This window comes from Mobula hypostoma, chromosome X2, assembly GCF_963921235.1.
Source record: "Mobula hypostoma chromosome X2, sMobHyp1.1, whole genome shotgun sequence".
NCBI classification, from domain to species: domain Eukaryota; kingdom Metazoa; phylum Chordata; class Chondrichthyes; order Myliobatiformes; family Myliobatidae; genus Mobula; species Mobula hypostoma.
The window spans coordinates 33,530,027-33,544,288 of record NC_086129.1 but is presented as its reverse complement, the minus strand read 5'-3'; positions in this window follow the sequence as shown (position 1 = coordinate 33,544,288).

Here is a 14,262-nt window from a genome sequence, read left to right as displayed (position 1 = left end):
GACGGACACATTACAGCCACCGGACTTACCTCTCAGTGATGATGTCACTGACAGCAACGTGACACCAGAAACCGAGAATGTTGTCTTGGACAAGACCCCTGCCGAACCCGATGCCACTCCACAAGTCCTGAGGCGCTATCCTGAAAGAAACAAAGTGCTACCCAAAAGTCTGAACCTTTAGAACTGTGAAGTTAGTTATGGACTGTTACTGAGAAAGTATGTTTATTGGGAATATGCCTTTATGAAAGGGAAATTAGATGTTCTGTACATATACAGTTTTATGTTGCATTAATCTAAAGGGGGAGGAAGTTTAATGTATGGATCTATTTCTTTTAGAGCAGTGACCCCCGCCCCCCACCAGCACTACATATTTATCTGCTGTCTGCACATGCACTGTTGTCTATGCATGTGCATTGTTCTTGTTCTCTCTCTCTCTCTCACTGCAATGTGAATACACCGGTTAAAGCCATCTTCCATTTGTGTGCTTTTATTTAATTGACACGTAGTTGTGCACAGACACAAGAGCCTGGTGTACCAACTCAAATGCGTGGGAATGAAAGAAGCTTTAGAGAATAGTGGACACAGCCCAGTACATCACGGGCACATCCCTCACTGTCTCAAGAAGAAAATATCTATCATCAAAGGTCCCACCTTCCAGGCCATGCCAACTTTTCCCAGGTGCCATCAGCCAGGAGTTCCAGAACCCTGAAGTCCCACACCACCAGGATCAAGAACAGCTACTTCCCTTCAACCACTTGGTTCTTGAACCAACTGGCAAAACCCGAATCAGTACCTCAGTATAGCAACAAAGAACATTTTTGACCACTTTACACTACAATGGAATTTTTTTATTCTGATTGTGTTTTTGTTGTATGTATAACTTTTGTTATAATTCATGATTAATTTATATTTTTTCTTATTGAATGTTGTGTCTCAAATGCTCTCTGTGATGGTGCTGCAACGTTTATTGCATACACGCGATTGTGTATGTAACAAACTCAATTTTGACTTTGTAATACATTCACCAGAAAGGAGAATCAGTTTAATTGTTTACAATGTTTAATAACCATGAAGGTGAATTATAAGGCGATTACTTCATTACAGAATGAGCTAACAGAGCAATATGCCATTGTTCCAGCCCATTTATCCAGGACACTGACCAAAAGAGAGAACCGTTGCACCTATTGCTACAGCTCAGAGATATGGTATAGTACCTGTGGGTCTATGGGAGATCCAAATTCCCACCATGGCTCAGTCATGGGGTTCACTCATCTCTGGGTCAGATGCAATGATCAGGGCATGAGAAAAACAAGTAGGGAAGGGATTGAAAACAAATGGTTCAGTACATCTCAAAGTGTCCAGCAGAATTTGGACTTGCATGTTTTCTCATTGCTGCACCTTTTATTTGGAAGAAATAATTGGGGTCACATTTGAGGGTGACACAGTGGTGCAGCGAGCAGAGTGTCCCCTCACAGGTCCAGTGGACACAGATTTGATCTCAACCTCCAGTACAGCCTGTCTGGAGTTTGTATGTTCTCCCTGTGGCTGCATGGGTTTTATCAGTGAGCTGCAGTTTCCTCCTACGTCCCAAAGGCAATGGGTTGATAGGTCAACTGGCCACTGTGAATTGCTGAAATGTCTTTGTGTGCAGATGGGTGATAAATAAATGGATCTGAGTCTGAGTCAGCAAATGTGTTTACCTTAAAAAATACTTAAACTTAGAGCAAAAAGAGACACACAATCACTGGCTTGAACTGTCAAAGTCAAAGTAAATTTATTATCAGAGTACATATACACACAGCGATCACTTTATCGGGTATATTGGGTACTTCCTGTACCTAATAAAATGGCCACTAGTGCATATTCATGGTCTTCTGCTGCTGTAGCCCATCCACTTCAACATGTTGCGCATTTAGAGATGCTCTTCTGCACACTACTGTTGTTACACATGGTTATTTGAGTTTCTGTCACCTTCCTGTCAGCTTGAACCAAAATAACATGAGTTGTAGAGTCCTTGAAAGTGAGTTTTTAAGTTGTGGAATCAGTTCAGAGTTGAGGTGAGTGAAGTTATCTATGCTGGTTCAGAAACCTGATGGTTGTAGTGTAATAACTGTTCCTGAACCTGGTGGTATGGGACCTAAGGCCTCTGTACCTCCAACCTAGTGGTAGCTGTGAGAAGGATGACAGGGGTGCTTGATGATGGATGCTGCTTTCTTGTAAATGTGCTCAATGGTGGGGAGGGCTTTTCCTGTGATGGACTGGACTGTATCCACTTTTGCATTCCTGGGACTGAATTTTTCCACACCAGCATGTGATACAACCATTTAGGATACTCTCTCTACTGTGCATCTACAAAAGCTTGTCAAAATTTTAGGTGACATACCAAATCTATGCAAACTTCTCAATAAATAGAGGCACTGTTGTGCCTTTGTGGTAATGGTACATACAGTACGTGCTGGTCCCAGGTCAGATACCATAATGCCAAGGAATTTAAATTTTGTGACCCATAACCTGGCTATTGGAAATAGGTGACAATGACTTTTAACTTGTTATTATACAGTACATCATTTTGCTTTTTGCACCATTCTCTGTAATCTTTAGGGACTGTTGCGCAGTTCCACAACAGGAGATCATCAGTTTCTGAGATACACAAACAACCCTGTCTGGCACCAACCATCATTCCATGGTCAAAACCACTTAGATCACAGTTAGTCATAGTCATAGTCATACTTTATTGATCCCGGGTTTCTTCCCCATTCTAATGTTTGATCTGAACAGCAACTGAGCTTTTTGACCAAGTCTGCATGCTTTTATGCATTGAGTTACATCAACCTGATTGGCTGATTAGATACTTGCATTAGTGAGCAGTTGTATGGATGTACCTGATTAAGTAGCCACTGATTGTATATTACCATATAAAACCTTGGGATTAATTTGCTGTTAACTTCTTTATTTTCCCATAAATGCTTGCAAGAAAATGAATGTCAAGGCAGTTGAGATTCATTATGGTAACATACTGAATTTGTACTTTATTAATAACTTTATTTTGAGCTTTGTTTCTTACATACCATGTGATGTGGACTTGTGAATCTGCCTGAATTGTGACTCTGCAGACGTTGACATTATGGAACTGCATCTCTCAAAGCTGTTGAAGCTCTATCTAGTGGTAGCAGTAAATACTTACAGAAGTGCCAATGCTTCCATCTTGGAGGTATTCCTGTAACAGATGGTGGATTGTTTATTGTTTATTGAGATACAGCACGGAGTACACCCTACCGGTCCTTCCCTGTATGATCACGCCTCTGGTTGCCAATCATGATGGTTGCATTACCTTGGGGGTAACAAGCTTTGTTGTGTAAGAACAATATGTATCCAAGCAACTGGATGAGGGGTGTATCTCATTACATTAGTGGTAAGACTTTCAGAACTTTGTCAGTTATCTTGTGGGTTACATAGATTACAGCCATGTGTGACAGATGCAATATATTTAAGAGCAAGATGAAAAGATCAAACAAGATCAATGAATCAAATGCCACTATAAGCTAATATACATCTATTATCTTCTGCTTTCATTCTCATATTTGTCAAACACAGGCACATGTCCAGAATCATAATTCTGCTTTGTCAAGTTAACACAGCCAGTACCATTAAAGTCCCATTTCAACTTGGCAGCGGTATTTACTGGATGGCAGATTTACCAGGAAGGGGAAGATTTTCTGTTGCTTGCTGCTGAACTTAATTGCGAAAGTAATTAGAATAAAACATGGTGGAACAAAACTGAGGAGGCACGCGAGGGCAAAATTACAGCTTGTAAATGAAGCCAGAATTATGAAATCATGCATGGTGAGTAACACAATGCCAATGGGCTGTTTTAATGTTCTGTCTGCAATCCACTCCATTTTCATCTGGCCTTCTGTTTGTTTCATTCAGCAACCAATATAATTTATTTATTTAGTCATCAATTATTCATGTATATTATTTAGTCCAGAGATTCCTGTGAGCCCAGCCCTCTAGGCCCTGTCCCATTTATTAATTATTGAGAAATCCTGTCCACTCAATTTATTCAACTCTTATATTGTCTTACTTTACTTTCTATATTGCCCTTTCATTTTACTGTTATATTTATTGGATTGCAGTTTACCATTTAATTTAATTACGTTTTTCTGAAACTTGTGTACTTTCAGTTGTCAATTGCCTATCAACTAAAGTCATTATCTAATGATTTTGGCTCTGATCTTACCCAACTTCATCAAGGCAGTTAAACATAAACAGTGAATACTGGAAAAGCTCGGTCAGTCTGGCAAAAGCATTGACTGTTCATATTTTCAGCATTCTCATGTTCCTTAGTGTACTGTAATTGCAGTTTTGTTCCACTCCTGTATGCCCATCCTTCCCATTTTTCTGATCATCTTCCTTGTTTTTATTTCCTAAATCATTTCACTTTGTGTTCCTTTCATTACATATTGGGTCCTCTCCTCCTTCCCTTTCTGTAATGGTCCACTCTCCTCTTCTATCAGACTCCTTCCTCTCCAGCCCTTGACTTTTCCCACCCACCTGACCTCAACTATCACCTTCTAGCTAGTCCTCCTTCCCCTCCCCCCACCTTTTTGTTCCAGCATCTTCCCCCTTCCTTTTCAGTCCTGAAGAAGGGTCTCGGCCTGAAACATTGACTATCTATCCATTTCCATAGGTGTTGCCTGACCTGCTGGGTTCCTGCAGCATTTTGTGTGTGTTGTTTTGGATTTCCAGCATCTGCAGATCTTTTTGTGTTTATGATTTATTTGTGCCCACAACAACCATTTGGTTTTGATTTATTCCAGCTCTCACTATACTCCATCAAATTGTGCCTTTTCCTCTCTAGTACTCTAAAACCACCTACACCAATTGCATTCTTGCACAATACCATGTTGCCCCAACTTCTGATTACCCTTTACCCTGTTCTCCATTAACCTATTTACAATGCACATTTCACTCTATTCTTTCATTATTCTTTACTCCCTTAATTGCTTACAGTCTCTCCACCTCAGTTATGTGTCTCCAAATCCCAAACACCTTCATCTTCCAACTAGGGTACGTTTTGTTCTATTGTCTAATTTCCCTTAACTCCTCCATCTCCTAGCATAGTTTCACATCAGTTCCCAACTCTCAAACCTATTATTCAGGCATAATGTGGCATTCTGAACATCAGACCCCCAGGTCAAGTCAGACCCCATTTCTTCACTCACCTCCGAGCAAGCAGTGAGCCAAGTTGCAAACAATCAAAGTGTTGTTCTACATGTCCTCTGTCATGGTGTTCCCATAAAAGTTGCCACAGATATCCATTTCCAGCATGCTTAACTGAAATGTTTTTCTTTCATATTAATATTTACTATTTTTAGTCATATTGTCCACTTCTAATTGCCCAATTCTTGTACTGTGAAGTACTTCAGGCAGAATTTCCTAGCTTTAACAAACACCAGGTAAAGTTGACAGGGAACTATACAATTAGCTCAGTGTGGGGGTCTGACCTGCTGCTTGAGATTTGAATTAATTATTTGTTCTGTGTGAGATAAATATTAATTAACTGAGTTTGTATCATCGGCTGCCTCAGTAGTTTTCCTTAACAGTATACAATGGTATGAAATGTTGATGCATAGTTTAATTATACCCCAATGTGGAAGTAAATAATTGATTCATTGAAGTCATGAGACCCAGAGGTCAAGCGTTAAAAATGATCCAATTATATAGAATATTCTTGTCTTAATGGAAAGAAATTTCTCCAAAGAGAAGTCAAAGGGCACCCTCTTATATTAAGGAATCAGAGTCAATGAGAAAGAATAAACCTATCGAATACTGAAAGGCCTGGACAGTGTGGATATGGCAAGAATGTTTTCAATAGTGGGAGAGACCAAGACAAGAGGGTACAGCCTCGGAATATAGGGGCATCACTTTAGAATAGATGAGGAGGAATTTATTTAGCCACAGAATGGTGATTTGTGGAATTCACTGACACAGATGGCTATGAAGGCCAAGTCATTGGGTATCTTTAAAGCAGAAGTTGATAGGTTCTTGATTAGTAAAGGTGTCAAATGTTACGGGGAGAAGGAAGGAGAAAGGGGTTGAGAGGAATAATAAACTAGCCATGATCGAATGGCAGAGCTAACTCAATAGACTGAATGACCTTGCGCTCCTCCTGTCTTATGATTTTTTAACAAGCCCTATTACATTGCTACCAAACAACATAAATTACTTCTTTTGTTAGAAAACCCTAAGTCAGTCCCACCACCCTGAAAATTTCAGCTCTATAGTATAGAAACTCTGTGCCCCATCCCAACATGAACAACAATAACAAAATCCATTTATGTAGTACCTTGGCTTCTCACAGAGGTATCAGGAGAAAACCAAACAAAAAAACCCAAAGAAACAAGGTAGGGTGACCTAATGTTTAGTCAAACAGAAACACTGCTACATCCACACCAGACCGGATAAATCCATAACCGAAGCTTTTTCACTGCATTTTGACCCTCTGTCCACACTGAAGTGGTATTTTCCTGCCCCAAAAATGGAGCTTTTCTAAAACGCTCTCGAGAGTGTGTAAATCTGAAAATGACGGTTGGGTGGTGTAGTGTATACGGGGTAACTGGAGCTTTTTAAAAACGTTGTCATGACGTGCCGGAACAGATGGTGGCGGCAGCGCGACATTTCATTGTTTTCTTGAACGCAGCCCCCAACACCACAACACGGCATCAGGTGTGTGTTGTTTACTTTATTGTCTACATTAATAGCTGCTTTTTTCCAGTGGAGGTTTTCTTTGTATTTCTCGAAGACATTGTCGAAAACTTTCTTTTGCTGTTGTTGTAGGTACTCTAGTTTTTGACCAATGGCAATTGCACAACGCCGCCGCGGAAAAAGAAATAGTATACCATTTCCTCTTCGCTTATTTTCTGTAGATGTATCCTACGTATGCCCAGTAGGAGGAAATTCGCCCAAATACCCGTTTTAATGTTGACGAAGATGTTTTCAAAAACGCCTGGTGTGGACGCCTATGGTTTTTACGCGAAACCGGCGTTTTCAAAATTATCCGGTCTAGTGTGGACGTAGCCTGAGTACTAATTAGCAGTTTATGTAATCATGAATAGAGCTGATGGGCAAAGGAGACTTACTGTCAGGATTGAATCCACATAACAGAGATCAGTAAGGCCAATCAGGAGAGCATTGATGTTAGACAAATCAGGGAGATTTAAAGGCAAGAAGGAGAAGGTTGGTAATGTGATGGAGATAAGACCATAGATATAGGAGAAAAATTAGGCCATTGGTCCATTGAGTCTGCTCTGCTATTTCATCGTGGCTGATCCATTTTCCCTCTGAGCCCCAATCTCCTGCCTTCTCCCCATATCCCTTCATGCCTTGACTAATCAAGTATCTGTCAAACCTCTGCCTTAAATATACCCAATGACTTGGCCTCAATAGCCACCTGTGGCAACAAATTCCACAGATTCATCACCCTCTGGCTAAAGCAATTTCTCCTCATCTCCATTCTAAGAGTTCTGAAAGAAGGAATTAGGATGCTAAAAAAATAAAGAGACAGCTACTTGTGGGTTGACTAAGAGGCTAAGGTTGCGAGTTCTAGTGTACTGGTTTTTATTCCTTTAAGCAAAGAGAATGAGAAGAAATGGAGCTAGGAAGAGAACAAGGTTCATTTAGGCTGCAACTCACAACTAAAATATTAATATCTGCTTCAATGATGTATTAAGATTATACATTGTACAGTCAGTTGTTAAAAGTTGCTCTCTTTCTCCCGTAACCCCATCTCTCCTTCCTCCCCTTCTCTATCTCTCTTTCTTCTTCTTTCTCCCTCTCTCTCATTCCCTACTTTTTCCCATGCCTCTCCCTCATTACCCACACTCCTCCTCATAAAGTAATCCCTTGAGATTGAGCATGACTTTTGTGATTTTGGTTTGAAGAAATGACTACATGTTTGAGGATGCTGAAAAATGTTGAAGGTTGAGAGTATGGTTGCAGATCAGAGTTACATCCTTTACATTGTGCTCAGCAGTCTCCCAGTGAGTCCAAGTGAACTCTTTGGGAGAGTAGATGAAGAGAGACGTGAGGAAGGGAATTGATTAGTAAGGAGTTTGAGTAGGAGATATTTTTTCATGAACAACGAGGTGAGGAAGGGTTGTGGACAGGCTCAGTGGTGAGAAGGAAACTCAAGAGCATTAAAGCAGGGGAATGGGATTGGATTTTGTTTTTCCTAATCTAGCCAGCACTTCATCTCAGCCCCATACATAATCATAATTGATTTTCAGTGTCATGACATTTTGTGGTGTTAGTATTGTGATGTTATGCTATGCGCACTGTTCTGCATTATCTATACAAGTGTGTTTTCCCTCTTTAAGGATCCTGTGTGTACTTCTGAGCACAGCCAGTGTCTCAGGTGTAGTGACTTGGCAAAGCAGCCACTCTTTACATTGTGCTCAGCAGTGAGGCAGTGTAATAAAGGGCTAAAAAAAATCAAAGTTCACCAAGTACCTCAACTCTACCCAAATGCCATTAAAACACAACCATTGTTCAGCCATATTCAAAATTACTTCCTAACATGAGTGATGATCTAGATGGTGCCCATTACACTATCCCACTTTACTTTCCTCACAAGAGACAAGTCACCATTTTTATCTTGCCTTCCATTCTTTGTGAAAGCTGGACTCAACCTGAAAAGAGACGAAAAAAAATAACAACACAGTAGAGGAATGCATAACAATAAGTAAGGCCATTGAAATGGAAAAATCTATTTGTTTGAAACTGACAAACATGAGTAAAAGCGCCAGAACATAATAAAATGAAAATATAATTGGATTTATTTCATAATTACTGGTTGTAACAATGATAGTTTTATGTTACATGGCATAACAACTGTTACAAAATAGCAAATTCTCTGACTCTCAATGATCTATGTCACGTTAGACAAAAATAATTTCCTGGACACCTGATTTTTAACCTCTGTGTATGCCCAATTCATTCCTCGTTTTAATTCTAATGCTAATTTTACATGACAGGCTTTTGAGGGACTGACTGAAATAGATGACAATTCACTGCTTTACATTTTATCAGAACTGCTGCAGTAGTCATTACAAAATGCAATTTGAAACTGGCTTCATATATCAATGATTCCCTGCTTTCAGGTTTACTTCACTGATCTCTGTACAAAAGGAAATATTGTTTTGAACCTAAGTATTTCAGGATAAAAATGACCAATTTTCTAAAATTACTTTATTCCAAATATATTCACTATTTGAATTAAATGTTTTTTCATCATATAAGTGAAAGTGATGGGATAAGGTGAATGGTTTACTCAAATGTACGGCTCAAATACTATGGCTGTTTACTTCAAACAGACTCGAATAAATGCATAAATCCATAAAGGGTCAGTAAAATTAATCATAGAAACTAGAGGAGATATGGGGTTGAAAATTGCCTTCCTGAGTCTGAAAAATCCTATTTGTTAACAGAACCTGTTACTGTGCTGTATCTCGAAATAAGTAAAAATAAAATAATAATTTCCTTTGCTCAAGCATATCAGTGAACCAAATATGCCTTTAAGGAAATCTGATGATTTCATGTTACCGTTAGAGGGACGAACTTGTCTAAATTTATTTAACGATTTGAATTTAAATTTTGCAGCTGCTTTGGCAGTAAACATAGAGGGTAGTTGATTTTCATTGAAGGTGGGATTCCAGAATAGATAATTATTAAATACTCAGAATTCCATTTTTTGTGTTGGCAAAAACACCTTTCTATTTTTAAGACTTCTCAAGTGAATACAGCTATTATTTTTCTCTTAGCCAATATCAGTGTAAATTCAAAGCATAATAAGGTATTTTTGTGTATTTGGAGGGTTCAGAAGAGCTGTAGAGGTAATTAACGGATTGTGGTTCAGCCTCTGAAAAGCTGCTGATTATTAAGATTACAGACATTTTCTTACAGTGCAATGCACAATTACAAACAGCCAGTTGTTTCCCAAGGATGTAAAATGCGAAATACCCCATGATTATTGACTGACGACCAGCTACCTAACCCAAGAAGAACATCAAAATGGAAACTGAATGAGCTAAAGATGATACCGCCGATGATTGTATGTGTCCCAGCAAAACAAATTCAACACATTCCAATTCAAAATGTTTCAGAGCTGTATGTGGATTTGAAAAAAATAATAATGCATTTGCTGTTGCATAAGAGAAAGATGAGCATCAAGTTATTCGGGAAGGAAAGAATACTGGAATAAAAATGTAAGTCATCAGAAGAAATACTGAATTTAATATTGTAGCAAAAATCACTCATATTGGAAAGCACATTGAGATATTTATGAAAGTATTACTATAAATATATGTATATTCACACACAGAAACTTTCCATAAACATTATCAAATGTATTTTTCTGACTTAGTTCTTAACAGAAATTAGTAGTTGCTATTAAAAATGATTTCCCAACATTTAAATTCGATATGGTGAACAAATTCACAGTTTTCACAGTTATCCAAATTGCCAGTTGTGTTTGATCACTGGTTATCAATTAGGTCTTCTGACTAGAGGGACAGTGATTTGTATCTTTTTTATGCTGACGTTGATCTAACCATCACTTGCTACAATGGACTGAATGCACCTCAACTGTAGGAAGCAGAGTCAGGGAGATCCCTGGTCATCACTGCTGCTGAATGACTCCTGACTGAATATTGGGCAAGGACAGATTCATTACCATTTGGATGCCTGCAAACATTTACCAAATAGATTCATGTATAGAGAATTATGGATAAAACAATACCACCTGTGGTGGTCTCACTAATATTTCATTTCTGTTTTATCTTCCTTTATAAGTACTTTGATGTATTATGTATAGAATGATCTGTCCATTTTGATGGCATGTCAACAAAAGCTGTTCACTGTATCTCGGTACATGTAAGAATGATAAACCAAATCCCCAATTATTTGTTTTCTTAATATTAGCCTAAATTTAATTCATCTTATAACCATATAACAATTACAGCATGGAAACAGGCCATCTTGGCCCTTCTAGTCCATGCCGAACTCTTACTCTCACCTAGTCTCACCCACCTGCACTCGGTCCATGACCCTCCATTCCTTTGCTGTCCATATATCTATCCAATTTAACTTTAAACAACAACATCAAATCTGCCTCAAACATTTCTGCTGGAAGTTCGTTCCACACAGCTACCACTTTCTGAGTAAAGAAGTTCCCCCTCATGTTACCCCTAAACTTTTGCCCTTTAACTCTCATCTTGGCTTGGTACCTTATATAACTATGTGCTGTCCTTCATGAAGTGGAAGGTATTCTTTATTCTCCTATTTAATTAAGTACAGTGAACATAGACACAATTTCCAAAGTCCTTGGGCTTGTTCTGATAAGGCAACACAACTTCTGTCCTCATATAACATCTCTAGTAGAAGAAAAATATCACTTAGTTTTACTTATCTTATGAATATCAACACATACAGTGAAATACACCATTTGTGTCAACAACCAATACAGTTATTATGCTATGGATTTATTGAGTATGCCCGCAAGGGAATGAATCTCAGGGTTGTATATGGTGATATATATGTACATTGATAATAAATTTACTTTGAACTTTGCATATGAGGAAAAAAAGCAATATTTCACCTTCTCTGTCCTATTATTCTGTGATAACCACTTTTATGTAATCAGATCTACATAACTTATTTGCTACTTGCAAATATTATCAGCATTTATCACTTGTCCGCCTAGTGATTAAATAGCTCTTTTTTCCTTTCTCAGCATTGTTGTATTGTTTCTGTTTCCTTGTTTTTTCCCCCATTTGATTATCTTACTAAATGTGTCACACAAAACGTTCTGCAATACCTCCGACTGCAACAAAATTTGTTCCCTAATTACACAGAAGTAGTGAAGTAGATGGGTGGGATAGCAAATCGAGACCAAATGGACCTAATAAGACTTTGTCTTCACATAAAAAAGTGAGATACTATTCAGTAGCAGTAAGAAGGTAGACATTTAAGGCAATTTTTCTCCATCAACATTGCCTTGGGAAATCTATTAGACATAAATAATTTACAACATCTTCCACGGTTTGGAAATTTTTTCTCAGCTGTTGCTATGGTTAATGTGACAGTAGCATTGGGGAGAAAATATTGCTTCCATTTTACGGTTTAATCTGATTTTACGAATGCTAAAACAGACAAAGCTACATTCTATACATGTATAGCTGACTGTGATTTTGCAGACCTCAATGGCCATCTCTGACTGGAAACTCAGATGAACAAGTCACATAAGTATAATGACTCTAAATGCAGGACACATGTTGGTTGTCCTGTGGTTAATAGCTTACCTTACTGTACCCAAACCCTTTCCATCATCTACACAAAATACACTTAGAAAGCTTGACACTCTCCAGGACCAAGGTGTGTTTGAATGACACTTCATCTATCATTGAAAAAGGATTTTGTGCTTTCCTGGCGTATGTGACAAATGAACTCTTCTCAGGGTTCCAGCCGGGTACAGGTATCAATTTTAACTGATATTTCGATAACAAACTCTGCCATCTTCATCAGGGATGATGCCTGGGCACATTTAGTCCGGTAGTATTTGTACCCCCATCATCGGTCCCTCCTGACTAGCCAATCAAGAGGGACGGACAACAGGGGTATAAAGACCACCAAGCTAGGTATGCCCAGGCATCATCCCTGCTGAAGGTGGCAGAGTTTGTCATCAAAATGTCAGTTAAAGTTGATACCTGTAGCCGACTGTAAGTCCAAGAAGACTTTATTCATCTTATACATTAATTCAATATCCACAAATGGAAGGCTAGTATTTATTGCCCTTCTCAGTTTATGCTTGAGGAGATGCCAGTGAGCCATCTTTTTGAACCCCTGTAGTTCTTCTGATGAAAGTGCTCCCTTAGGCAGCACAACGGCACAGCTGCCTCTCAGCTCCAGTGATCTAGGTTCGATCCTGACCTTCGGTGTTGCCAATGAGTTGTCCCTGACTCAGTGGGAGTTCCTCATGGCTGCTCCTCTTCCATCCCATATCCTAATGACGAACAAGTTAATAGGTTGATTGGCCACTGTAAATTACCTCTGGTTTGTATGTGAGTGATATAATCTGGGGTGATGGTGATGTGCTGCGATGAATAGGGGATGTATAAGTGTGTGTTTGATGACCGGTATTGTTTTGGTCAACCAAAGGGGCTGTTTCCAAGCTGTATGTATTTGACCGCAGTGCTGTTGGTTTGGTGAGATGAAGGAATGGCAATATATTTCAAAGTCAGGATGTTGTATAATTTGGAGGAGATGATGGTGTTCCCAATGCTTGTTGTGGCTTTGAAAGGTGCAGTCAGAATAGGCAGATAAGTAGATGCACTGCATTTTGTTGGTAACACCCAGTGCAGAGTTGATGCATCTGCAGCGGAGGGAATGACTGGAGTGAGCAAAATAATCAGGTGGGATGATCCAGGCACGTGGAGAGTTTTGCATTACACTCCTAACCTGAGCAGTGTAAATGATGTGAAGACATAAAGCCTCATGCAGAAGGTCACTGGTTGCAAACCCTGACTACTCTTGTAGCATTAATCCAATTCAGTTGGTGGAGACTCCTCGGGATATTGATGGAGAGTGACTTGATGACGTTAATGCCATTGAATGGCAAAAGTAGGTAGTTAGACTCTCTCTTGTCAGAGATTGTGTGACATTTCTGTGGCTTGAATTTTACTTGGCACTTACTAACTTCCTGAGGATTGTGCTGGAGACAATGTTCATATGGGCACCATAACCTGGCTATTGGGAACAGGTGACAATGTCTTTTTAGCTTGTTAGTATGCACCATTCTCTGTAAACTCTAGAGACTGTTGTGCATGAAACTCCAAGCAGATCAGCAGTTTCTGAGATACTCAAATCACCCTGTCTGGTACCAACGATTATTCCACAGTCAAAGTCTCTTAGATCACATTTCTTCCCCATTCTGATATTTGGTCTGAACAACAATTGAACCTCTTGACCATGTCTGCATGTTTTTATGCTTTGATTTGCTGCCACGTGATTGGCTGATTAGGTATTTGCATCATTAACAAGCAGGTATACAAGTGTACCTAATAAAGTGGCCACTGAATATATATCCCTGAGTGTTATGTGTATGTTTCTGCTTATATCTGCACTTTTGCATCTTTTAATGGGTCCTACATTCTCCATTAATCACCATATAATAATCAGCTAATGTGCATTGGTTCTGGGGCTATA